The following is a 26,241-nucleotide window of genomic DNA, read 5'->3' on the forward strand; positions in this document are numbered from 1 at the left end:
TGACTTGTATCACATCACACAAACTACTTGTGATCGACAGTTGTTTTATATGCTTAAGGACGGACAGCGAGTGAGCAGTTACATACCTCTCAACAACAAGAAATGCTGCGCGTAGTGTAGTGAAATTTTTGACCACCCCCTTAATACCACTCCCACTTGTTTTGCTAATGCAGGTAAAACTGCCCTTTAAGTTGCAAGTCTCGGTTCCCCCAAGAGACCTGTTTAGCTTATTAGTTACAATTGTATCTCAGTGCTCTCTGCCAAAAGCTACTTATCTAATTAAGTTTGAGAAACTTTGTATGTTATTTGGTGTTCAGTGCAGGAGATGAAAGGCAAATGAAGGACTTTTCAATAAGAATCTGGGACTGTGGGCTGAGCTATTAAAATCAAGACTGTCCCACAAAAATCGTTGGTAGTATGCAGTTACGAAAGCTGTGATGTAAAGGGCACTCTCAGCATAAACACAATTGGGACTCATTTATAAACACTGGGCAAATTTGCACTTGGGCAGTAACCCATAGCAACCAATCAGTGATTTCTGCAAGTAGAACAAACATCTGACATCTGACTGGCTGCCATGGGTAACAGCCCATGTGAAAATTTGCCCAGTGTTTATAAATGACCCCCAATGCCTTTGCAACTGCCAGTGATGCCAAATGAAAAATGGTGGGTAAATGGAGACTTTTTTCAAGTTATTTTTAGTGTGTGCACTGTACAAAGGGAGGGTTAAATAGAGGGGAAATTGTAAATCTCTGCAGTGCTTAGGAACAAAAGAAACTGAACGTTTGTCATTTTATATCAGTCACTAGACAGAAAAGAGGTTACAGTTAAATTAGGAAATGCGGCCAAGTTAGACCACCCAAGAGAACACTTGCAGGACAATAGTTCTACTTTAACGTGGCTAATAAAACTTGATTTACACATAGAAAGGAGCTGGCGTAATCTCTTTTGATGCCCATGATGATATTGTTGGCATTCTTTTTTTAGGGCTCTCATTTTTTTCCACTGTCTCAACATAATCCCTGGCACACTCAGAGGATGGCCTTTCTACTGCAGGTTCTGACTGCCTGCCGGTCCCTAGCAAGATTTTAGTTATTCCAAAGTATTATTACATTTACATGGCAAACCTTCCATCTCTAACTGTAATATCTGCAATCTATGTAAAACAAATTCCTTTCTAGTGTATAAAAATAGCCACTGCCAGGGGCATATTATGTTCTTTTTGTGTTACCTTTGTTGGCAAGGCTGGTTCCTCAGTAAATCTCGTTATAATACCATAAGTGTGCACATCAAGTGACTTTGGAAAGGTTGCGTTCCTAATATTAAAAAAAAAAATGAGCTCAGTTTGAGGGAAAGGTGACTATTTAATGTCCTTCTTTGCCTAAAACAATTAATTTACATCTAGACTGTCCAGACTATAATAGTCAGTTGCTAAACATTTGGAGGCTACCTTGTCTACATTCATATAAATATGCTGCCCACAGTGAGACCATATCTTTCCCCAGACTTACTGACCATAGAATGTACATGGTACTCCCTTGATTGTAGCATTATACATTGAAACTTAAATTGCACATGAACAGCCTGTGAGCTAGTATCTCCCCTAAAGCTTCTTTATGGACTGCACAGGGCTGGATAATAGAACTGCTATATGGAAACATACCTTGCTAGCAAAATGCTCCATGGGGGAGCAAGTATTGAATTCTTTCAACTTCTCTTCCCTACTGTTAAGGACAGTCATGTGTGTGTGTGGAATATTGTCATAGTAAAACACCTTGATGATTGTACAGCACTTTGGAATTTGTTGGCTCTATATGAATATATGTTGATATTAATGATAAATGGTACCCTGTACTTTTTGGTCCTTATATATTTCCTTATATTTATATTTCTTTGGTCTTGTTAACAGACTGTTTAGCAACTGTTTTTAGTCATATTATTTAAATGTAAGGCATGGGATCCCTTATCTGGAAACTCATTATCTAGAAAGCTCCAAATTATGGGAAGGGAATTAAATTTTTTTATAAAATAATGTCCCTTTTCTGAGTAATAATAAAACAGTACCTTATACTTAATGGTATCTAAGCTGCATGAATTCATATTGCTGTCAAAACCCCGTTTCGTACAATATTTGGTGCATGTATGGCAAGTCGGCGAGTCAACTGATATCTCAGGAGGCTGCTGATATCGGTCAACTCGCCGATCGGCCAGTTTAAAAGATTTTGATTGGGCGCCATAGAAGGCGCCTGATCAAAATCTGCCATCAGGGCTGAATCAGCAGAAGGAGGTAGAAATCCTATTGTTTCTACCTCCTTATCTGCCGTTTCAGCCCTGAATGGTTAGTGGCCGATTGTACGATCTTTCGTGCGACCATCGGAAGATTGGAAATCGCCATGTGTGTGCCCACCTTAACAAGGGTTGCTTTGGTAGCAGTATGATCAGCCCATAGTGACTGATAAGCTGATCCCTCAGGTTAGAATATCTCAGCTCAGGTGGGGCTTTAATGAAGGAACCTAGTCTGTGTCCTGTTGGTAGGATGATAGACACACAGCAGCTGTATTACAGCCCATGTGTAGGCAGTGCTCTCCCTGCAAGTTCTTTAGGTGTCGTCTCGTGTGTGGGTGGCCAGACAACCAATCTCATTACTGAACATTCTATCTGGAATCCTTCTTGGCTCTTTTTGTGTAGCTAGGGAACATTCATCTACAAGCGTCTTTAAAACGTGTCATGGTGTCTGGCCAGCTGAATTCCTTGAATACTCAATGTCACTGGCATTGTTTAATTGTGTTTCATTAATGGTTATAGATGAGTGTTCAGCGCACTAGATCCCAGGGGGATTGACTCTTATATACAGGGGAGGTAAGTTGCTGTTCTTACGGAAGTACAATACCATTAATATTATAAAAGGACATGATAGGGCCAAGAATGTGGCCAAGAGAATAGAAGAGGGCCAAGAGAATTGAAGAGAAGACTCCCTGCCAGAAGTGCAAATAGAAACTTGTAGTTGGAAGACTGGCAGAAATGAACTGCTGAATTTATAACAAACATACAATAATTTTCCAAACGAGTTACAGAATAATAGGATTGGAGGACCCTACTCACAAGAGCTTACAATCTAAAGGAGTATATAAACTAAATGTTTTGATGTGTATGCATTTATGTAGATTAAATGGCTGATTTTACTATATGGTGTCCATTTGTAGAACCTACTTATATGAGTGAGCACCCTAGCCTGCTAGAAAATAGAAGTAGGTTGTGTGTGTATTTCCTGTTCCAGCAATATACTTCAACTGCGTGCAGCGTGTCTGGAATTTATCTTTCTGTCTGCTGAGCAGGGAACAGAGAGAGGCGATAAGAGATGGATATTAAACAGACAGCAGTCTTGCTTGTTTAAAGATACTCCTCCACCAAAGGACATCCCCCTCTCATTCAGAAGCTTTACGCACACCGGGCTGTAGCAAATATAGCATTTCAAGTACGCATGAAAAAGTCATATGGATTTTCTTTAAGAAAGAAAACCTCAGCTTTGGCAGTTTAAACAGAAGGGTCCACTGATGCCTGAGCCCATTGGGTAATTTTTCTGGTATCCTTGTGGGGGGGACAGGTCAGCATTGTATGTCTTTGCTGGGTACCTGGAAGCAAATGAAGTAGTCATTAGTTTTGAATCCAACATCCATCATGTATAGCTAACTAATGAGGATGCAGTCAAGAGAACCTTAATGGAACAATAACACCAAAAAAAGAAAATGTATAAAAGTAATTCAGATATAATGTACTGTTTCCCTGTGTTGGTAAAAGTTTTGTGTTTGCTTTAGAAACTCTACTACAGTGTTTATAAAATACCCTGCTGTTTAGCCATGGGGGCAGCCGTTCAAGCTGGAAAAAGAAGAAAAGGCACATGTTCCATAGCAGATAACAGATAAAATGACACTGTACTCCAGTGTTACCAGTGCAGGGCAACCGTACATTATATTTTACTAACTTTGATACATATTCAGTTTTTGGTATTACTGTCCCTTTAGGTAGTAAAGGTTTGCCAGTGGAAAGCCAGTTAGGAATGGGAGGCAATAGTTCAGGCTGGATAGGCTGCATTATTTGCACATTTCCAGATGTTCTAAGTCCTAATTTTAACAAGCTGAGACCTGTTAATCCTGTGGATTTTTCAGGAGTCATATCTAACCTCTAGTGGGGGAAGGGCATGGGAAGTAATAGGGCATGGTCAGGATTTACCATGGGCTCGGCCAAAAAATCAAGTACCTTCAGTTCCTGGGAAGCTGATATCTCTATAAGCAGGTTTATTAAATTACACTTACAACTCTCTAGTAGGTGTTTCCAAATTGTTTGCTGTGTAGGTGTCTAACAATGTCATTTATTGTACTTACTTCAAAAGTGTTTGGTTTGGATTCGCTCTGATACGCCCATACACACTATTTGTGGCTAACCATATGGGGTTTTGGCAGTGCTTCCGTGGAAAAAATTAAGCAGTAATCCCTGACATCAGTTAAAACCTCTGTGCTCAGAATTTCACTTTCCATTCCCTCTGCAAATCAGTGTCACAGGCCTCTTGTGAATGCTCCGAGCTCTATATCTGTCTCACTATACTCTCCATAAACTGGTGTCTCTGCTTATTAAATGCTGGGTTCAGTAAGCTGTAGTTAAAAAAGCAAGCCACTACAGTTTTTTGGCTGAGTTGGATAATTATTTTTATTTATGTACTATCCCTTATTTATATAGTGCTGCAGTGTTCCAAATGCTAGCAAATTTATTTTTAAATCAGTTTAAAGTAGTAACTCATTTCTCATTTGGTGATACTGATTTATGCTGTGTGAATTAGAATACCTAGCATATGGCACGCAGTTTTCAATACAGAATGATATCCCAACCAATACAAAACAGTTATGGGACCTGTTATCCAGAATGCTCTGGACCTGGGGTTTTCCAGATGATGGATTTTTCTGTAATTTGGATCTGCATGGTATACATCTACTAAAGATCATGTAAACATTAATTAAACCCAATAGAATTTTTTTGCCTCCAATAAGGATTAATTATACCTTAGTTGGGATCAAGTACAAGATTCTTTTTTATTATTACAGAAAAAAAAGAAATTATTTCTAAACATCTGAATTACTTAATTATACTGGAGTTTATGGGAGATGGCCTTCCTGTAATTCGGCGCTTCCTGGATAATGAGTTTCCGGATAACAGATCCTGTGGTTGTATTTACTCACCTTAGGCAGGAAATTCCAAGCTGCTAGAGTGTTTATGCTTGGGATGGCTAGTTAATTTTGCAGGGAGTTAGCCCTTCAGTTAAAAATTGGGAGCACAATTTCTTTTACTGGGATTTTGTAGGGAGTGCTGCCCAATTCTGTTCATGCCCAATCATCCACATTACAACAAGTTTGAAGTTAACATTATAATAACACTTTTTATGGGTCACAAAAAGTGAGTAGAGGCCTTATTCATTATGGGTAGTCTTGAAGCTGCATTTGCAAAATCCAGTCTCTTATTTTTCCTTTGCAAGCCAAGCGTTCATTGGTCAGTTACAGAATAAAGCAGACTGTATAATTTTGTTTTCACATAATGTATTTTTTAGCTCTAAAAAACCTGGATTCAGTGCCGGGCCAAGGCAGCCGGGCGCCCTAGGCAACCTGGTTGGCTTATGTTTGTGCTCTTTAAATTAAGCTGTTTTAATAGATTACTTGGCATTCATATTTTTAGTAAAAATTTTAAAAAAAACTTGTTGTTTCATGCTTTCAAATATGTCTAAAACCACTAAAATCAGAATGTTGATAAATGGTCTCCCAGTGGTATTAGTCATAATTTTGTACATAAACACAGGAGTGAAGTCTGAGTTCTATGTAATCTTATAGTTCTTATTATGCAAATGTCAGCTCTGATTATAGTTCTAAATATCACTTTACTACCATAGAATAAAATGTTACCGGATCATTCTGAAACCCAAGAAAAGTGCCCTGGAGCAAACTTAATGATTGCTATAAGATATGAGGCAGTGTGTGCCAAAGCCATGCCGCCAAAAAGAAAATTGGAGGCTTGTTAGCTGGGCTTTGTACTGCATTCCAGGGTCCACATTAGACATTTTGTATCTTTGGAGGTTTGTTGGGATGTGATGAAATCTTTCCAACTAATTGCAGACAAATCTGTGTGATCTTCTGGAACACTTGGTACCCTGCTTCAGTAATAGACTTACAGTACAGTATGTCCCAAACCTTGTGGTAACAAACTTGAATTCGCTGCCTATAAATTACCCTCACTTTCCAGACTAGTCTAAACGGAATATACTTACGTTCGGAAATATCATCATCATCATCATCATCATATATAAAACATTTCACTAGAAATTTCTTCACAGTGTGTTCATTTTATTGACTTCCCTTTGTTTTTCTGGATCCATATTGTTTAAACCCTTTGAAGTAGAACTTGTCTAAATGAAACATGCTTACTTGTGTCTGAGAACCTTGATTATAATGTGAAATACAGTAATGTTTGTTTGGTGAAAATGGTGATTTACTTGGCCTGTGAAAAATATCAGTAACCTTTATACTTGCATAAAAAAGTCATGAGAGTCAAGACGAGTCCCGTGATTCTTTCTGTTTTCATTGGGGCAAAAAAACAGTTGCATCTACTTTATGACAGGCAGTGTAGCTAGATACAAGTACAGGATCCCTTATCTGGAAACTATTTTCTAGAAAGCTCTGAATTACAGAAAGACCATCTCCTATAGACTCCATTTTAATCAAATAATTCCCTTTTTAAAAAAAGATTTCCTTTTTCTCTGTAATAATAAAACATCACCTTGTACTTGATCCCAACTAATATTAATCTTTATTGGAGGCAAAACAATCCAATGGGGTTTTATTAACATTTAATATCCGCAAAACCCCAGGCTCCGAGTATTCTGGGTACCAGGTCCTTAACCCCCTATTTGCAATAAAAGGAACTAATTTTTCCCAGGGGCATTTGTAGTTGTAAACAAATCAATGCTATTTTCTGATTAAATGGACTTAAATTTAAAAATACAGATATTGTGATATATGTAGAAGGGCTGTTTTTGTAGTCTTGTACTACAATAGGTATTTCTGCACATTCATTGGAAAGAAGCTGTGTTATATCATATTTCATAGTTCCATATTCTCATATGTCATAAAGGAGTCTGTATTTTTACTCTGCCCATGGAAATGCACCTTCCTTTTCAAACTGACCAAGTTCCTTGAAGCTCTTCAGTGATCTTATGGTCAGAAATACCATAGTATCTTATCTCACTCTAAGGTGATTGGAAAAGAGCTGATTAAACCACTACTGCATTGTTACATCCATATTATTAAGCAAGGTTGTGTTGGCAGGGCAAATTTTTCCCATTTAGTACAATTCCAATGTCAGGTATAAAATGAAAGATACTCTTTTTAAATCAATATGTACCATATTATCTTAATCCATTTAAATCTTTCAGTAGATATAAAGTTGCCTATGTGTACTCTGTATTCAGATTAAACACAATACAGTACTAAAGTTGTATGTATTTGCTTTTCCGTAAGCTGCTCATACTCTCCATAACTATTTAAGCTGGAAGTACCTACATCCATTTAGATTCCGATTCTAATGCAGACTGTTGGTGCCACTGCCAGATATCCAGAATGAACTGACATTACATTCATTACGTTATTGTTCAAAAAGATATGGACCAATTTGTATTTATTGATATGTCTGGGTTCTACCAAACAACTTAGGAACTAAACATGTATTGTTTAGGCCACTTTAATACCCGTAGTAGATGTAGATATAAAGATATAGGAACATGGTAATTAGTATAGGCATTGCAGATATACATAATTGCTAGCATTAGCCTTCAAAGTTAGAAAGTATTTTCAATAGACTTCTGCTGTACAGCATCATTTTAAGTATCTCATTCTTGAAGCAGTCTCAACTCCCTAGGTCTTTGTGGCTTTAAACCACAGGCTACATTATTGAATTCAAACAGCTACATAAAATACTTGGATTCAGAGTCTTTTTGCAGGCAGGGCAGATCACTGTGGAATATGTTAATGTTCTATAAACAATAATATAATTGTTCTGCAGTTGCTAGATATTTTCAGAATATACAGGGATCTCTCTGGCCAAATACTCATAGCGGTAGTAGCTCCCCTGTATTGATGGGGCCACAGGTTGGGCATCCTTCACATATGTAAGTCTCCAGAAATTGGGCCCCTGGCCTTCCTGCATAACTAGGGCTTCCCTATGCTCTGATTCTTTATATTAATTCCATATTAAATGTGTCTGTGGCTCTGCATTTTTTGGATAAAGTGTCCAGGAAGAATAGGTTTTAGAGCTAGAGAACCCCAGAATGCCAACAGATGCTGGCTGGGAGCTGGAATAATGATAGATTTAAGGCCCTTATTTATTTTTAGATGTTCCCTTTTCTTTAATAATGGAATGACTGATCGCCTTTTATTAACTTTGCTATGCATTATATTCTCTGTGAAGTGGCCATTTGCCTTTAGGGCTCAGAGTCATAACATGAAAGAAAATTCTGTATCATTAAAAGGCAGAGAGTTTCCATAGCTTTAACTGAGCGTAATGATTGGTGTATTGTTTGTGATGAAAAACAGCATCGCTTTCTCAAAAACTGGTCTTTCTTAAACTAATTTAATATGTTTCTTTTAGGCAGTCAGTAGGAACTAGAGTCAGTGAAATGGATGCAAATATTTAGATCTGAACTAAGGCCGTGGGTGGTTTTCCTCATTGGAGATCAATGGATAAAGCGGAATAGCCCACAAGAGAGATTTGGACCTAGACAGAGAGCTAATTAAAGGAAAGCAGACTGAACTATATACTGGAGGTAGAGATAGTGCCTTTATATCAAGTTATTCAAGTCTCAGGAGTATTATAAGATGTCATTGCATGTCTATGGCAAGACTTGAAGGAGTAAACAGCAGTGCCTTGTGCTAATTCCTCCTGAGAGGAAAGGAAATAAACATAAAATAACCGCGTAATCACATTTAACATGATATCTGGGTATCTGTCTTACTGAAGTGTTAAAATAAGAAATTTTAAGAAATCTTCGCTATTTTCACGTTATTCTGGACTGAACAAAAGTTGTTTGATTTTAGTAACATATTTGCCCATTTTTTTAAATTAACAAATGCCAGTTGGTTTATGTACATGGAATGCAGCATAATAGCAGTTATTGCACCAGATGTTTCATAAAGTTAATTTATAGTGTGCGCCAATTAAGATTTTGTATTCATTACTGCTCTTATGTTATGATAATGTGCTACATGCTACCTACTCATCCCCTCGCTGTTGTAAAGCCAACATGGGCCCAAATTGGAAGAGTTTGAGTATGAACTTTTTGTTATATGGCAGTGCATTTCACATGGTCCCTTGGTTTGATTGGTGTAGTAGACAGTAGTCAATATGTGATGATAGTAACACCCAAACCTTGATTTTGTCTACCAAAATTGTCCTACAGTGGCCTGGATTCATTTTAGGATTGACATGTAGGTGAATATGTTTAGTAGATAAGTCATCAGTCCAAATGTATGCTAGGGTGAATTCTAGAGGGTAATCTCTAGATACATAATAACATAAAGTTATTCTTATGGTAACATGGTCCACAAACCAGACAGTTAAGTTGTATATTGAATCTTCCAGCAATACTGTCCCCAATACTTTTCCAAGCCTCTCTTTGATCTCAAAGATGTCAAAGTAAGAGAAGATATGCAAACCTGTAGAAGATGAGCGACAGCAGCGGCAAGTACCCATGATGAAATCTTCTTAAGGCTAGGTCAGCTCTCAGTAGCAATATTATGACCCAAATCCCTGCCTTCCTTTTATTAGGAGCTGCACCCACAAAATGCTCTTAATAATACCCCTAGGTGGTGGGTGTGAGCCAACTGGCGCAGTGGTATGGCCATCTTTTGTAGAGGGGAACATAGTATCATAGTTTGGGCATTTTCCCTTGTGGTAGTCCTTGCTATGTTGCAGCAGCCAGGATAATAACTTCTCTTCTCACTGCCCGTTCGTAACTGTTGGTCTTTTAAGGCTTTCACAGTGTCTCAGTTGTAGCGACAGTGTCATCCAGATGGAGTTGTTAAAACACTTCCAGCCGTTTACACCTCTCGGGCAGGACAGTAAATGTTATTTTAGCCAGTCTGGGATTGGTCTTGTTTTTCTTATTTATAAAAAAAAGAACTTAGCTGCTTAACATTCTGTAGCATGTCTTTTATAATCAAGAGGGCCTGTAAAAATATGACTGAAGATATTACACCGGCTGGTGATGAAATTATAGTATTTAATACTTTTAATGCCTAAAGTTAGCTGGAACGTACTGGCTGTATGGCTGTATGGTGCCATAGACAGTCACTATTTATTGGGCCTGTATGGGCCTCTTTTTAATCCCAGTCTGGGCCTGGGTAGTTCTTTACTCAACAAATGTATAATATGACATGGAAAAGCAGAACACTGCAGGGAAAGCCTTATGCTGCCTCTAGTTTGTTACTTGTAGGGCATAGACCATTGTCCTAGAAAAGTTCTGTTGTTCTGTAGAGAAGTTTTAGCAGGCATATGTGTTTCTCCCACCAGTAAAGGGAAGGCAGCAGGCAACAGGGGAAAAGACTAGTAAAGGTTGTTCCTAATCATAGTGCTGTATGTGGTTACAATAATAACCAGACCACTGAGTCTGGTTCTGCTACACTGCATGCCAAACAAATGCCATAATCAGGAATTCTAATGTTCTTCTGTACAGGAGTGACATTTAACTGAATGGATATTGATCATTGCTATAATCTAGGAAGAAGGAATAGCTAGAAATAAAAAGATGAATTTGCCATATACATGGCTGCATTTATATCCCTGAGCTCTTATAGCGCTTTACTGAGGATTGCTTGTCTGCGCCACTCTGATTAATTAGATTAGTCGGATAGGTGTAACAACAAATTCCCTCATGTATCCCAGAGTCAGGGGATCTTTAGTACACATTGCAGTATATCTGTGTAAATAAAATGCCTCCAACTCTGAATTACAGAGAATTTGTTTTCTTTACTTAAAAATTACCATTTTCAACAGAAAAACAAGTTGTAATTAAACAAAAGACTTAATAAGTAGTTCACACATCTATTCTATACAGCCTTTCTAATGATTTGATGCCTTATTTGCAGATGCACTGTATTTTAGTATTTAAAGGACCAGTCATTGCATAAAGTCGAGATTTTGCTGTGATTTATACATTTTCTTGCATTTTCTCATATTAATATCTTTGGAGCTCAGAGGTGACAAGAACCATTTTATACCCTGGGGAACACCAGCATTTTCTTTTATCACATAAATCAGAAGGCACATGAGAATAGTTACTATATTAAAAACTTAAAAAAAATTTGACAAGATACTTGCAATTTCTAACTTATGAGGTCAAGGTAGAATAGAGGAGAATGTTTGATAAATCAGTCCCTTGAAGACTGTATCTATTCAGCCAACACTGACAAATAAGCATGTCTTAGTAACAAATGTCTTACGTTGTATTTTATAGAGAGCCGTGAATGTTATTTGACTCCTGTTTATCTTTCTGTGTAAGAACTTGAACCATTGTATGCACACTGTATCTTCATATCATACATCACTGCTATGTCAATGTGTGACGTACAGTCCAATTTTAGATTAAATAACTGCTCAATGGTAATATATAACCTGTAGAAGTGGTACTGAAGCAAAAATAGTGTTTGTACCAGGGCAGAGCAATAGTACACATTATATTTAAATACATACAAAAACCTTTTGGTTTTTGGTGAAATCATAACAAGCAGCTGATTTCATTATTATTGTAAACAGTGTAATTTAGAAATAAAATGTACACCATAAAATAATGACAGAATCCCTTTAACCTTATGAGTACCAGTTTTGAAGTGGGCAGAGCTTTAACAGACTTGTAGCCAAGCAAGTTGTATAGCCAAACACAATATAAGTGTGTAAACAAAACCACTTGACGTTCCTGCATTGAGGTTAGAAGCCTGGGAAAATATCTTCCTTTCTGCTTGTTGTGCCACACTGGTAGGTGTGTAACAGTGTCACACTGTATGGCTGGTACACTTGTATTATTGCTGTAATTGACTGGATGTGTTTATTATGTTGGAGATGTGAGGAGGCATCGCCAATCTGTGAAACTAATAAGGACTGTGTAGCAGCTGCATTTATCTAAAACGATACACACGTGACGGAGCAAAGAGCAGTGGGCATCCTAAATATCTCTAGGGGATTCTGGATTTGTATAGACAATTTTGAGTCCCATCAACTTTCTTAAGGACATTGAGACTGGCATAATGATTCTAGACTATTGTTGCCACCTGGCTGAAATTTTAGCCTGTCCAGTAAATAATTATTTCATTCCCTGTGTGGAAGACATAAGGAATAGAGAAGAAAGATAAAATATTTTTCCAGAAAAGATGACAGCAACATGCTGGTCATATTGGAATCCCTTGTTGCTATTTATCCTGTATGATATTTGATTCCTGAGTACGATTGCCTAAGGCCTGCCCTACCCTGCTGTGCCTGATCTTCCCTTTATGCTTCAGGCTGACACCTTTGCTATCTCTGAGTGGATATTATTCTGTACCTCCCGTGTACTCTAACGTTGTACCTTATATAAAAGGTAGAAAGGACAGGGTTTATTAGGAAATAGGCTAGGTTTAGTCATATTAGATGCATGTCTTGCATAACTGGGCACAGCCTTTTCATTGTGAGATATGGGTATAGTGCTGTTATGGTCTTGTATACTGGATATACATCCTTAGTAAAGAGGACCTGTCACCCTAAGAAATAATTTGAAATTCTTTTCTATTGTGTTTGTTAAGCAAAATAAACTTCACTTACACCATATAAGTAATATAAAACTGGTGTCCTTCAGTCCTGGAATTTCACAATCACAGCAAATAGGCAGGTGCCGTTTTGTGGACACTGTTATTTAGGCAAACTTTGTATCACCCCAAAATCTTGTGTATGTGCCAGAATGGGGGCCAGATGCCCAGGCCCATGCACTGGTTACACAATTAGATGGTGTGGAGGGAGGGGGAAAGTGAGAGCTGAATTGAAAGTTAAAGTACTTGTCTGTCCCGCCTCTATGCCTAAGGCATAGAGGCGGCGGGGCAGGCAATATGATTGACAGCTGGGATTTATAAATGCCTTTATAATGGGTTTGGATGTGTTAATATAGAAATGAATTTGGGTTTCTTGTTTAATTTGAAAAGGACTTTTATTATACAGCTTTTTATGTCTGGGTGACAGGTCCACTTTAAACCAGACCTTCATCTTTAGCTCTTAGTTGCTTTAGTTATCTTAATATCTTCTTTCATGTATGTTAGATTATATTACAATTGTCAATATATTTGTTGGTTATAATAACATTATGCATTACTTTGATTTTAGAGTAAACCTATGCTAAACTGCCAATGTCTGCAGTAAGAGATCAGACAGCAGTAACTAATTAGCATTATTTTGCATAATATTTCTCACCTTCAGACACGAGTCACATCTATTTTGAAAGTGTAGATGTCAGGAGGTTTCTCTGACATCTCAGAGGAAGAGAGGGGTGTAGTTGAGGCGGGTAAGGTATGGAAAGCTGCGATGTGATGCCACAGCTTGGTCTTGTGATGTACCCAGATACCGCAGGTAATTAGTTACATTGGCCCATGGATGTATAAACCTCACAGACACCCATGATCAGCCGTTAATGGTTAATGGTTTATCGTGTTTAACTCTTAAGAAAATCATTTGCAGCCTTGAGATGGGGTTATACTATAACTACAAAAAAAATCGAAATCGTGTTTTACAGAGAAAATGTTACCCATGTGCTGGTGTTTGGCTCGTGTTTTTGTTGTGTAAATTAATCTGTTTTCCACAAAGGCCCATTAAAAAAACCTTAATCCGGCAATCTTGTTAAAGATTAAAATAAGCAAAGGTTCTGACTTTCCTATAAATCCAATTGAATTGGTCTTTATTTTTTATGTGTTATAGTTTTTTCATTATTTGCCTTCCTGTTCTGCCTCTTTCCAGCTTTTAAATGGGGGGTCACTGACCCCAGCAGCCAAAAAACATTTTTACTTCATCTTCTTGTCTCTTATTCAAACCACAGAATGGTTGCTAGGGTAAATTAAACCCTAACAATGAGATAGCTTCTGAAATTCCAAGCTGGAGAGCTGCTAAACCAAAAGTTAAATAATTCAAAAAACTGAAGACCAGTTACAAATTGTCTCATAATTCCTGGTATCATCATAATAAAAGAAGAAATTGAAAGTCAAACTGTGCCTGTAAAGCAATGACACAAAAGAGATCGTTCCCGCACACCCAGGCTCTCCAAAAAACTTCAACGCCCGGTGCTCACTATTAAAGGGATCGGCACCCTCTAGAATCCAGTATACCAACAAAAACCAAGTGGCACTCAGGGCTGCAAACAAGGGAACAAGCCCTTAAACTTTTATTGTGGATATGCAACGTTTCGGGGTCAGATAGCCCCTTTCTCAAGCTTGAGAAAGGGGCTATCTGACCCCGAAACGTTGCATATCCGCAATAAAAGTTTAAGGGCTTGTTCCCTTGTTTGCAGCCCTGAGTGCCACTTGGTTTTTGTTGGTATCCTGTAAAGCAATGAGACAGTTAAGTACATTACATTTCTTATTGTAGATGTAGTACAGTGTCAAATATAACAACATACGGTATAATACACAGGTTTAAGTAACTCATGTGACAGTAAATATATCACTAAGCACCAATAACTGATAGCATCACTAAGTGCCATTTATAAGGATATAATTTACAGGATATTTATGGCTCTTGTGTATTATAATGGTATAAACTTGGTGTGGCAACCTATGAACTGTGAACATTTAATACATTAATTGGCTGCTCACTCTTATGTTTTATCATCAATGGACTGTTGATAAACGCACGCCCTTGTTGCCCTTAGGATAGACCCTCTCCCTGGGTAAGATATTTATACCCCATCAAACCTGTTTGACAAATGCTATTCACTGTTGCAGTGGCCCACATGGTGTGTCACCACATCAATCACCACTTAAAATGCATCTGGATAAGCTGAGCAAGCAATGTGGGGATGGAATCTGGCTAGCTTGGAATTAAAGGAGAAAGGCCTCACAATTTAAAAATGTTTTTGCCATATGACAGAATATGTATTTATGAGCAACTTTCCAATATACACAATGCCGGATTTCAAATTACAGTTCCCAGAGGCTGCTTCCATCTTCGCCATCCTCATTCGAAAGCATCAGCCCCTCAGGGCAGAAATGTTAAATGCATTTTTTAGATGCAAATAGCCATTTTTACCCACAGTGCAAAGTTTTTTTCCACCAGAATTCCAGTGTATTAAATAGCAGGCAGGTGAAGAGTTGTGCTTTGGGTAATGAACCTAATTGCAGGCACGTGTGTTTGCAAATCGAAAGTTGTGGCTAGCATTTGTGTAGGATTGGGTGGGCATTGTGTAAAGCCAGAATTACTGGCAAATTCAGGGTGGTAGCTCCAGGGTTCCCCAGCCTTAAGTGGTGCACTTGCAAACAGTTTAGAAATAGAGGCAGGTTGCATGCAATGGCGCTTGGCGCAACTATAAGGAGCATGTTTGGAGGAAAGTACCTTTAATGAATGGTGTAATCATTAAGCCCAACATTTGCATCCGTTATAGCGCGTCCACACTTCGGGTTGCTTTTATGTTTGCATAGAATGTGTTTTTCTGCTTTGAGAAGTTAAATACATGGCTTTAGATGGGGTGTTAGTGTTCAGTGGCAGCACTGAGTTCTTACAACTCTGCCTATAGTTAATCCCTGGTTTAAACTGCAAGCACGGATTCATGATTTGGAAAAAGAGATTGTTAAATCAGAAATGAATATCAGAATTAATATGGATCCTGAGTGTATGTAGAAAGCAGTGTTCCATGATGTGACCCTGCTCCCAAACACTATGGACAAATCTTTATGTTAACACAACATTATTCCCCTCAGATTTACACTTGCATTTCCTGTGTGCATCATTGCTTTATGGTTTTAGACAGAGAAAGTCTGAGTTCCTTTCCCAGAGAACAGTGGAGTTAGAGATCAAAACCTTTTAGCAAGCCTTCTCTGGACAGACCCCACACAGTCACAAACACTCTTTGCACTGTGAGAACCCTTCATTCCTTGTGACCTTGCCTTGTGTCTGGATCCTATGATAGGGAAGAGGCAATATATAAAACAAAAGCAGCTGAAAGGTTAATGGCTATTGTTAGTATTCTTTATTAATAAATAAATCCTACTTGCCGTAAATTGCTAAAAGGTCATTCCATCCCCCAAAAAAGATCAAGGTGATACATGTAAGAGTTGAAAGAATGTCTCCATAGCAAATTCCATTCTTTTTGTCTCTTTTGTTTTTTTCTGGCTGCTCTTGACCTGCAGCTGTTATTTGGTGGGGCTGCAGCCTACATTATAACAAATCAAGCCTTCTGTTATCATAAAACATCAGCACATAAAAATAAGGATAACCCCAAATAATAATATCACAGTTAATAAAACAGTATCAGTATCATTAAAACAGTATTGAGTATAAAAGTTGTATTGTTCATTAAGGGACATGTCAACCCAATAAAAAGAAAATATAATTCTAAGCAACTTTGCAATATGCATTCATTACACATTTGTAATGGTTTTTAAGTTATTTGTATATATAATTGCTATTAAAATCAGTGTTTGTCTGTCGTTTTCTATTCCCTGCCCTGTGGCTCTGGCTCTTGAAACAATGTAACACAAGCAGCAGACTGACAGACCTGACTTGCTGGAGGAGACTGACCTTTGCAACATTGTTTAAAAAGTAACAACCAGAGTTCAGCAGCTGCTTTCAATAGCAATTACATTTACAAATAACTTTTAAAGCACTAAACATTTTTATGTTGATGTCCTTTAAAGGGGCGGCTCACCGTTAACTTTTAGGGGCACATTTACTAACCCACGAACGGGCCGAATGCGTCCGATTGCGTTTTTTTCGTAATGATCGGTATTTTGCGATTTTTTCGTATTTTTTTGCGATTTTTTCGGCGTCTTTACGATTTTTGCGAAAAAACGCGAGTTTTTCGTAGCCATTCCGAAAGTTGCACAAAGTTGCGATTTTTTCGTAGCGTTAAAACTTAAAAGGCGCGACTTTTCGCGCGAGTGTTAACGCTACGAAAAAATCGCGACTTTGCGCAACTTTCGGAATGGCTACGAAAAACTCGCGTTTTTTTGCAAAAATCGCAAAGACGCCGAAAAAATCGCAAAAATACGAAAAAGTCGCAAAATGTTCGTTTTCCAATTGGAATTTTTCCAATTCGGATTCGAATTCGTGTCTTAGTAAATCAGCCCCTTAGTATGTTATAGAATGACCTATTCCTAGAAATTTTGCATTTGGTCTATCTTATTTATTCGTTTTATGTTTTGAGTAATTTTTCTTACTCTTGCTTTTTAAAGAGTATGTTAATGTAGATGCGTATGATTATGGGTCGTAAGACACGAAATGCGTCAGGAGGATTATGTAAATAAAGCTTCTATTTTAACTGCTTCTACTGGGTCCCGGAGTGCATGCTCATCTTCTGCAGCAGTTCTGCTGGTCTGTTGGATCTCCTATAAGTACAGGTTCATATTATTATACATGCATTTTGCACTTACTCTCCCCAGTAGAATATCCCTCGTTGGTACAGCTAATAAGATAGCATTGTCTGGGTGTTCCTTCTCCCACAGCATATATATATTATACAGTATATTATACAGCTGGAATGTTGGCGCTTCATAAACATACTCCAACTCCTGCACTCAATATATGTTTAGTGTGGGACTTAAAGGTTTTTCATTATGGCCCATAGTAGGCAAAATGATTGTGTCATTAGAAAAGTAGTTCTCTGTGGGTACGGCCAACGTTAGGTGCCTATAATATTATCAAAGGACAACCAAGCAGAACCTGGCACTACCAAAGGTGGTTTACAGAGGGGTAGAGCTCTCCTGCTTTTTTGCACTTAGAATAAATTGACACCATTTCTAGAAAGTGTGATATTTTATTTAAAAATCCCTGCAGTTTTTCTGGCCAGACTTTTTGGGGCAGAACATAAACACTATTTATAGTTAAGTTGAACACAATAGAGCAGATGAGGTGTTGTTTAGAGGATCAATAGAATGAAGCCCAACACAGCAGAGTTGATAACAAACATTCTGCAATACAAAAAAAACACTTACTTCAGAGTAATGATTTCTTCAGTATAAAAAAATGGCATGTGAGAGCAAATCAATCATTTTCATTTTTTGGTGTTTCTTTAAAATGAGCTGCTTGCTGAGCAGTTTATTGCAGCGTGTGGCAATGTGTGAATTTTCTGAGACTTTCATTGTGCCATTTGGAGGCAAATTGTCACACTTCTCTCGCTGCTGGAAAGTCACCCAGTGAGAATGAAGCTGAAAGAATAAAGCACCTTATCAGTTCATTGCGGTGTGTTCTTTATGATTTATATTTAAATTATTTCTAAGTTAATCATAGCAGGTTTCTGTAGTGCCGTCACCCTAATCATCTAATTTAAGAGCTGGAACTCTAAGGAGCGCAGTGGCTGAGAGCTGTTGATGTCGGTATAAAATACAAGGTCTAATTGCACTGAAGCTGATCACAGTTCTTTTCTGAGTCTTGTTGACATCAAAAGATGTGAATTTTTACCTTGACTGCTTCAGTAAGTGGAGACACGCTGAATGGAATTAGCACTTTCATAGGGCCCATTTTACACATATGGTTTTCTATAGTCTCACTTTATGTCGGTACTATTAACTCTTCTCCTAAATAAGTGAAAAGCAATGCAGTGCTGTGACAGTGTACTTGTTAAGAAGTATGCCCCTTAGATTATAATGGGAAATGAGTAACTTCTTCAACAGTAAATCTAGTTATACATAGGATTAATATTGCCAGCCATTTTGACTATTCATGGGGAACTGAAATGGCTCATGGTCTGGGCCCAAAACTTCTTAACCTATATATCTGGCTAGGGGCTGTCCAAATATTAACTATTTTGCCGATTAATGTATAATAATATTTCTATTAGGGGGTCTCTTTATTTTATAAAGTTGTTTACCTTAAAAAAATTAATAAATGACATGCGGGAGCCTTCCAATATGTAATAATTTAATAGGAAGCATTGTTTGCCTTCAATTGACATGCTCGGCCAATATCTATTTTATGGAGCGTCTCCCATTTCCGCTATGAACATATGCACATGGGGCTTGATTTAGGTGCTAAACTGTGCAGGCACAGTTTCCAATAGCAACCAATTCATTTTCTACTGCATGAAAATGAAAGCAAAGACCAGATTGGTAGCTATAGGCAACTGCACTTGTTACATATTTGTTATATTGCTGGGCATTGGCAGATAGGAGGTGGCTTACTTCTGGGAACATTGTGGCTATGAAACACATGTATATATGTCTGATAAATATATTTGTTATTTTCTGCCACCTTTTCCCTTGTCCTGCCCTGAAATAGACTCCACTAGGGATGCTAAGAACAGGAGTCTGTATTTTTGTAACATTAAGGGACATATTTACTAAAACTCTTTAACATTTCTATTTTTTTTATTTTGAAAAATTTGACTAAACTCATTTCCATGAATGTCTGAACTGTATCAAAATTAAAAATCTGAACTGAAAATTCTCCCACATGAAAAAGTCGCAGAAACTGCAACTTTTTCAAATTGTTGCCATAGAAAATTAAATTGTCGCACAAAAAAGCAGTTTAAAAATCTAAAGCCTCTGAAGGGACATCTGCCATTAACTTCTATATGATCTCAGCATGTTTTAACTGGTGAATTGTCTGTTTTTTAGCCATTTGGTCACATATGACAACTTTGAGTGTTCTGGTTTCTTCCCACAATCCAGAATCATACATGCGGTTTAATTGGCTCCTGATGACATGATGACCCTAGTTTGTATTGTGACTGTGACGGAGATCAAAGCTCCACTAGGACAGGGACTGATGTGAGTGATGTATAATCTCTGTTAAGTGCTGTGTAAATATGTTGGCACTGTATAAATAAAAGATAACCATTAAAATAACTTTGTCATTGTGTGTCATTAGTAGGGTTCCCAACATTTCTAAAAAAAATACCAGCCTTCTTATTTATATATTTTTTTTCCTATTAATAACATTGGAATTAGGCATCATTTTTACTGGCCAGGCCAGTAAAATCCCAGCCAGGTGGCCACCCTAGTCATTAGAGGACTTAGCAGAGTGTTTGGACCCAGCAGGGAAGGAGAGCAGTGTGACCTCAGCCACCCCTTCCCTTTAGATGTCTTCATGCAGATCTGTGTACAGCCACCCCCATTCCCTCTCTGAAGCTATGCTGCATATGCTGTATATGGACTTAGAAGTCAAGTCACCTGTTTAAGTGATTATTTGCTTACCTACTTTGGCTCTCATCCAACAGCAATAAGTGTACTGTAACATAAGACTTAATGTCCTAGGATGTCATATTAAGGCCTATAGTAGGGTCATGTCAGGTGACTAAAGCCATGTGATGAAATTTTGTGGTAAGTTAAATTAAAATGGCCAAACACGGGGTGATAAAAGCTGCCCAATCTGTCCCCCTGGACCAAGTAAGCAGCTTATTGGCCAATGTATGGGGCCCCACAATGGGCCCCCCACCTGATATCAGGCAGGTTTGAAAATCCTGTTGAATGAATACTGCAGCCCCATGGCCAACAAGCAGAGCAGCACCCAGAGCATGGGTGGCCAAATAGAGCAGATCAGGCAGTGTATGATGAGAAAGTTGTAAGCAAAGAAGGAAAGACCTAATAATATTACAGGTATTAGATCTATTAATGATCCTTACCTATTTTCTAGAAAGCTAATTAATTCAGGAAAACAATCTCCCATAAGCACACCTTGTATTTAATGATAAACAAGATGTATGAATCCATACTGGTGGCAAAATAATTCAAATTTTTTTAATTGTTATAGTGTAAAGGTATGGTGATTCATATTATAGAAAGACCCCCTTATCTGGAAAACCCTAGGTCCCAAACAATGTTCCCTCTAATTCCTTCTCAGTTATGTGCGCAAAAAAATTCTTTTGCATTTTAAACTTGTGTGCGCATTTATCAGAACTGTGTGCTCAGGTCAGAATAAATGCATAATTAAGTGTTTTCAAGCAAAGATCTTTTATTGTGTGCGCTGGCCTAAAAATGTGCGTGCACAAGTTCACAGCTTAGTGGGAGCATTGGTCCCCAGCAATAAATCCCATACTTGAATGTGGAATATAAATCATATTACATATAAACACCGATGATTAAAATAAAAACATACAGAATTGAGGACGTTTGTGCAATATACGCTGATTACTTTCATGTTTTTCAATCGCTGTCTTGTTAAAGAACACAAATGCTGGGATGAAATATATCTGCGTATACTCGAAAATTAAAAACTATTAAACTAATGGGGTGTGTAGTTAAGTACTGCAGTAGTGCTGTGGGAATTAGCAGGTCTTGTAATTGGGCACTATTTGATTTGCTGGCAGTGCTGCTGATGTGCCGCTTCTTCATAGCAAGTAATGTGATCCATCACCCAAAATAAACTCCTGATAGGTGAGAGAAAAAAAATGATGTGTGCATTATGTCATCCAACTTGGCAGCTAATATATTAGCCTTTTTTGTATCTATGTCTCCCATATCAAATAGCTGAATGGAGTCATGCGTGTGTGCCAGCGCATATAATAAGGATCTAAGGTCTGGGGCTGGGAGGCAGTTCAGTGAGTTGTAATAATTGAGTATAATTACAATATAGTCTTTCCCACGCACTCACTGCTTTACCTAATGCTCAGTCATTATCTTCCAACATAGAGTGATACACCATAAGTAGCAGCAGTACAAAAGTGCATGAAACTATTTCTATATCCCTCTATAGCACTGGGCATGATGTATACACACTTAAATAGGTTTGTGAAAGGAGGGATTTGATGATATCTATCGTTTAAGATGGCCACAGATATGAACAGTTAAAAGTAAATATTAATGCTCGAAAAAATACTTTACTTATAGTTTTAATAACTAAAGTAATGGAGGTTTACTAAGTGTGTACAAATTCTTTTTTGTCTACAGACAGAAATAATGTATACATTTCTGAAGAAGCAGGAATAAATAATGTCTGGACGCTTTGTTAATGTGTATATGAAATCTTGTGAATTTTGGGCAGCTGCTTTCTCGAGTGTAATACAGTTAAACCTGATGTATACACAGCACGAGCTACTGGAGGCAGAACTGCTTGCAGTCGGCTAAAATTAGCTTCCAATAAATCCTACAGAACAGGCTGCAGTGGTGCAGCAGCCCTATAGCAGTAATGATCCATGCCCTCAATGTTGTCCCAATCTTCTGATTTTGTTGAGCCATCTATTGACTGTCTGTGGCACTGCACATGCTCAGTGCATTCTGGGCTGCTGTCTATTGGTTAAGCTTAGGGATTTATGGAAATTGTGAATTTATATTGTATATATACTGTGTATTGTGAGTCAGTCCCTAAGCTCTACTGACAGTGGCCAGAGCATGCTTTCAAGCAATGAGGCGCAGATTTTCACTTCTAAATGGGTGTGGTGGTATTAAGTGTAGTATTTCTAGTCTAATTGTTTTCTTCTGAGGGATTAAGTGGGAGTTGCCTCCTTAGGGGCACAAAATGCTGCTATGAGGCAGGTTGGCAGGTATTTTGGCCATCTACAAAATCTTTAAAAGATTCCCTGATACCAATATCATACCTGTTATAAGCAAAACTATACCCCTGAATAATGTAGGGCTTTATAAAAATATATTGCATAAAGCAGCTCACAAAAAAATATACTTTTTTAATAGTGTGTGTAATTGGCTAATCGTGGCCATCATGGTCGCAAAGTGGAAGTGTGATACATGGTGTGGAGGGAGGAGGTTTGATCTCACAACTGGGGTGGGGGGCCCCTAGGTGGCAGTCCCAGTGGGCCCGGACACCCCAGTCTGACCCTGAATAGAATATAGCCATTTTAAGTACTAATGGCTGCCCCCTGGGATCATAGGATTCACAGTGCACACAAACAAACCAAGGGCACATATACATGTTGGGTCACATCAGCCAATGAATGGACAACGTTTTGCCTTTCACTCCGACACTTCTTCCTGTTACAGTTAGAACTGCATTATTTCCTGTCAGCCCTAAATGGTGGCTCAAGCCAAACCATGTAAATAGAAAATATTTTTTCTGATATATATAAAAAATTTTTTTAAAAAGCTACTTAATATGATTCTGGGGGTATAGTTTTCCTTTTCCTTCTTCTCTAATACTGAAGACTTTCAGGGAACTGTTTACCCCTAGTGCACTCTTGCAATGAGGTGCCCCCCTGGCTGTATAAAAGGAAGCAGTTTTGAGGGAACAAAAACTGGAAGATGAACTGGAAGATGAATTTCCCAGATCTGCTACAGCTAAGATACCAATAAAAGCTAACATGGAAGTTGCCTTTTGCAGATAGATGGGGAAAGTCTTACTTCTGTAAGCTCCTGTAAAATGCCAACCCACTGGCTTGGAAGTTCAGATTGAGCCATCTGGATAAAAGAAAAGTACAAATGAATCTCCTTGTTATTAACACAAAAAAGGAAATGTGATACTTGATTGGCAGCATGCAACCCCTTCCTGTTTGGTTGGCGTGCACAGTTGGTTGCAGTGCTTTCTGGATGAAATTCTTTCAGCGGCATATGGAGCTTTGATTTGACATATCTTTGATGGCACAAGGAAATAATAATTCAATGTTTGTGGAATCTCCCAGCCAGATCTGTGATTCTACTCAACATCAAGCATCTCAACATTCTGTATATCCATTTGCTGATTTCCTCCAAATGTTTCATTTTACAGTAATTGTGTAAACAACCTTAATAATAAAAAAAAATGTAGCTTCAGTACCCAAAAGCAAGATCTCAGCTATGTCAGTTGTCTGAAATTCTGCCCAAAAAAGTATTTGTTTAACAACACCCAGAGCCACTTGGGTCAGTAGTTTGGAGGCATTACTCCTGTGAGCTTACTCTCTTGTGTAGCAGTGCCTTTGGCTGAACTCCTTGCTGATTTACCGTATATACTCGAGTATAAGCCGATCCGAATATAAGCCGAGGTACCTAATTTTACCTAAGAAAACTGGAAAAACTTATTGACGAGTATAAGCCTAGGGTGGGAAATGCAGCAGCTACTGCTAAGTTTTAACAATCAAAATAAATACCAATACAATTACATTAATTGAGGCATCAGTGGTATATGTTTTTCAATATTTATTTCAAAGAAAAACTAGCTCTGTAAGCGGAGAAGAGGGTCAACAAAAACAATAAGAGTACTACCCCACGCTCATTGCACATTGGCAAACTGGCAGCAGACCCAGTCCCGGAGGGATGTAAGGGGAAATAAGTATTGCTAGTGGGAGCCTAGGCCAGGGCACTGGAGGGTCTGGTTGCGGGGGGCCTAATTTGCACACAAAGGAGAGAGGGTGCTAGTCTAGAGGGACCCATGGCACCCGACTCGAGTATAAGCCGAGGGTGACTTTTTCAGCACATTTTGGGTGCTGAAAAACTAGGCTTATACTCGAGTATATACAGTACGTTGTGTATAGCACTGCATTAGGGTCACTTGTGAAAGTCAGTGTATTCTTTTACACTCTATGTTAGATGTCTAAGTGATCTTAGCCCCTGGCAGGTTGTGTATGTTCGCTCAGAAGTTATGTACGGCAGGGAGAAAGAACAATATAATAAGATAAGTAAAGCTTCACTTTGTGGTTAGTGGGGAAGCTATGAAATGTATCAGGACTCAGCATGTGGTTTCAATAGAGTGCTTGCTTTTTCAGATGTGAGTACTCTTTGTCCTGGTGAGACTGCAGCTTAAAAACTGATCCTTGTTTGGTGTCTGCTCTACTCAGTCTCCCCCCTCCCCCTTTTTCATGTCTTAAGGCATTATTTCATCATTTCTTTATCCTTTTTACTGTCCCGTGTCAGCAATACCTTAGAGGTGCCTTCCTGTTACCTATTTCTGTATTTTACATTTCATTTTTTGGTGTCAACCTTAATTTTGTTGAATTTTAGCATTTGGTCTTATCCTATTACTGTACCCTCTCGTCAGAACTCGGCTCTCCCTCCACTGTGTGACTGCTGAGCACTATAACATGCTAGCGACATTCATTAGCTTTATTTTAGCCTCTATTCTAGTAGCCATGGTGATTAGGCCTATTGTAGAATCCCACCCACACATGAGTCAGTCCCCTTGTCACCCAGACCTGACACTATGACCTATGACCCCACTGAATATTTCTATCATTTATGTACAGTTTAATTCATGATTTACTTCCTAACCTTTATAGTTGACAAAATGGCACCAATTCAGTAAAGCAGCACATTGTTCCTGTTAATGTGTACAGTGGGGGCATAGGCTTGCTTCTTTAAAAATGCCCTTTGCGTTTTGTGTAAGATACCCTCAACCACTCACCCCAGACTTTTTGTTCTTATGGTTTCACCATTTAAATAGTAAGCCTCCCTCTCTCTTTTGCAAACCCATTGTAATCAAGACTTGCCTTTGTCCCATCCCCTCAATATTGTCTGTGCTAGCCACCCAAGCCCAGCCAATAGTGCTCTTCCATACAATCCTCACCCTCATTTACAAGGAGAGGTGTTGTGATTGGCACAACTAGATTTAATATAATGGGGTGGTGCAAGCAAAAAATAGGGTGCGGACATACATGCTAGATCATGCTATCTTCAGGACCACTTGTATTCCAGCACCTAAGTCTATTGTCTTAAAAATCTCCCATAGAGTCACATTTTAGTCAAATAACTCTAATCCTTTATTTTAATTACTTTCTCACTGTAATAATAAACAGTACCATGTACTTGATGGTAACAGAGCTGCATGAATCCCTATTGGTGGCAAAAAAAATCCCAGGTCCCAAGCATTCTGGATAATCAATCCCATACCCGTACTATATTATCCACGTGGTGTAGAATATCAGCCACTAAAGTAAAACATTAAATCACAATAAATAAAAGATGGGCATGCTAGTCTGTAGCTGAATATATTGGCTTATATATTCATATTATTACTTAGCAAAATGAAACACACGAACATGAAAATGATTTGCTTCATAGTGTTTATGTTATTTTGCAGTAGTAAATTTTCAGTTTGACTCAATCTGTTTGACTCATTAAAAATGACTGTTTC

The 26,241-nt window shown here is 38.2% G+C and overlaps 1 protein-coding gene across 5 annotated transcripts in view; it reads left to right on the plus strand.

Annotated features, from left to right (window-relative positions):
- The window catches only part of arhgef25 (Rho guanine nucleotide exchange factor 25), a 159,587-nt gene that overhangs the window by 93,334 nt on the left and 40,012 nt on the right, over positions 1-26,241 (plus strand).

Source organism: Xenopus tropicalis, chromosome 2 (assembly GCF_000004195.4).
Source record: "Xenopus tropicalis strain Nigerian chromosome 2, UCB_Xtro_10.0, whole genome shotgun sequence".
NCBI lineage: Eukaryota > Metazoa > Chordata > Amphibia > Anura > Pipidae > Xenopus > Xenopus tropicalis.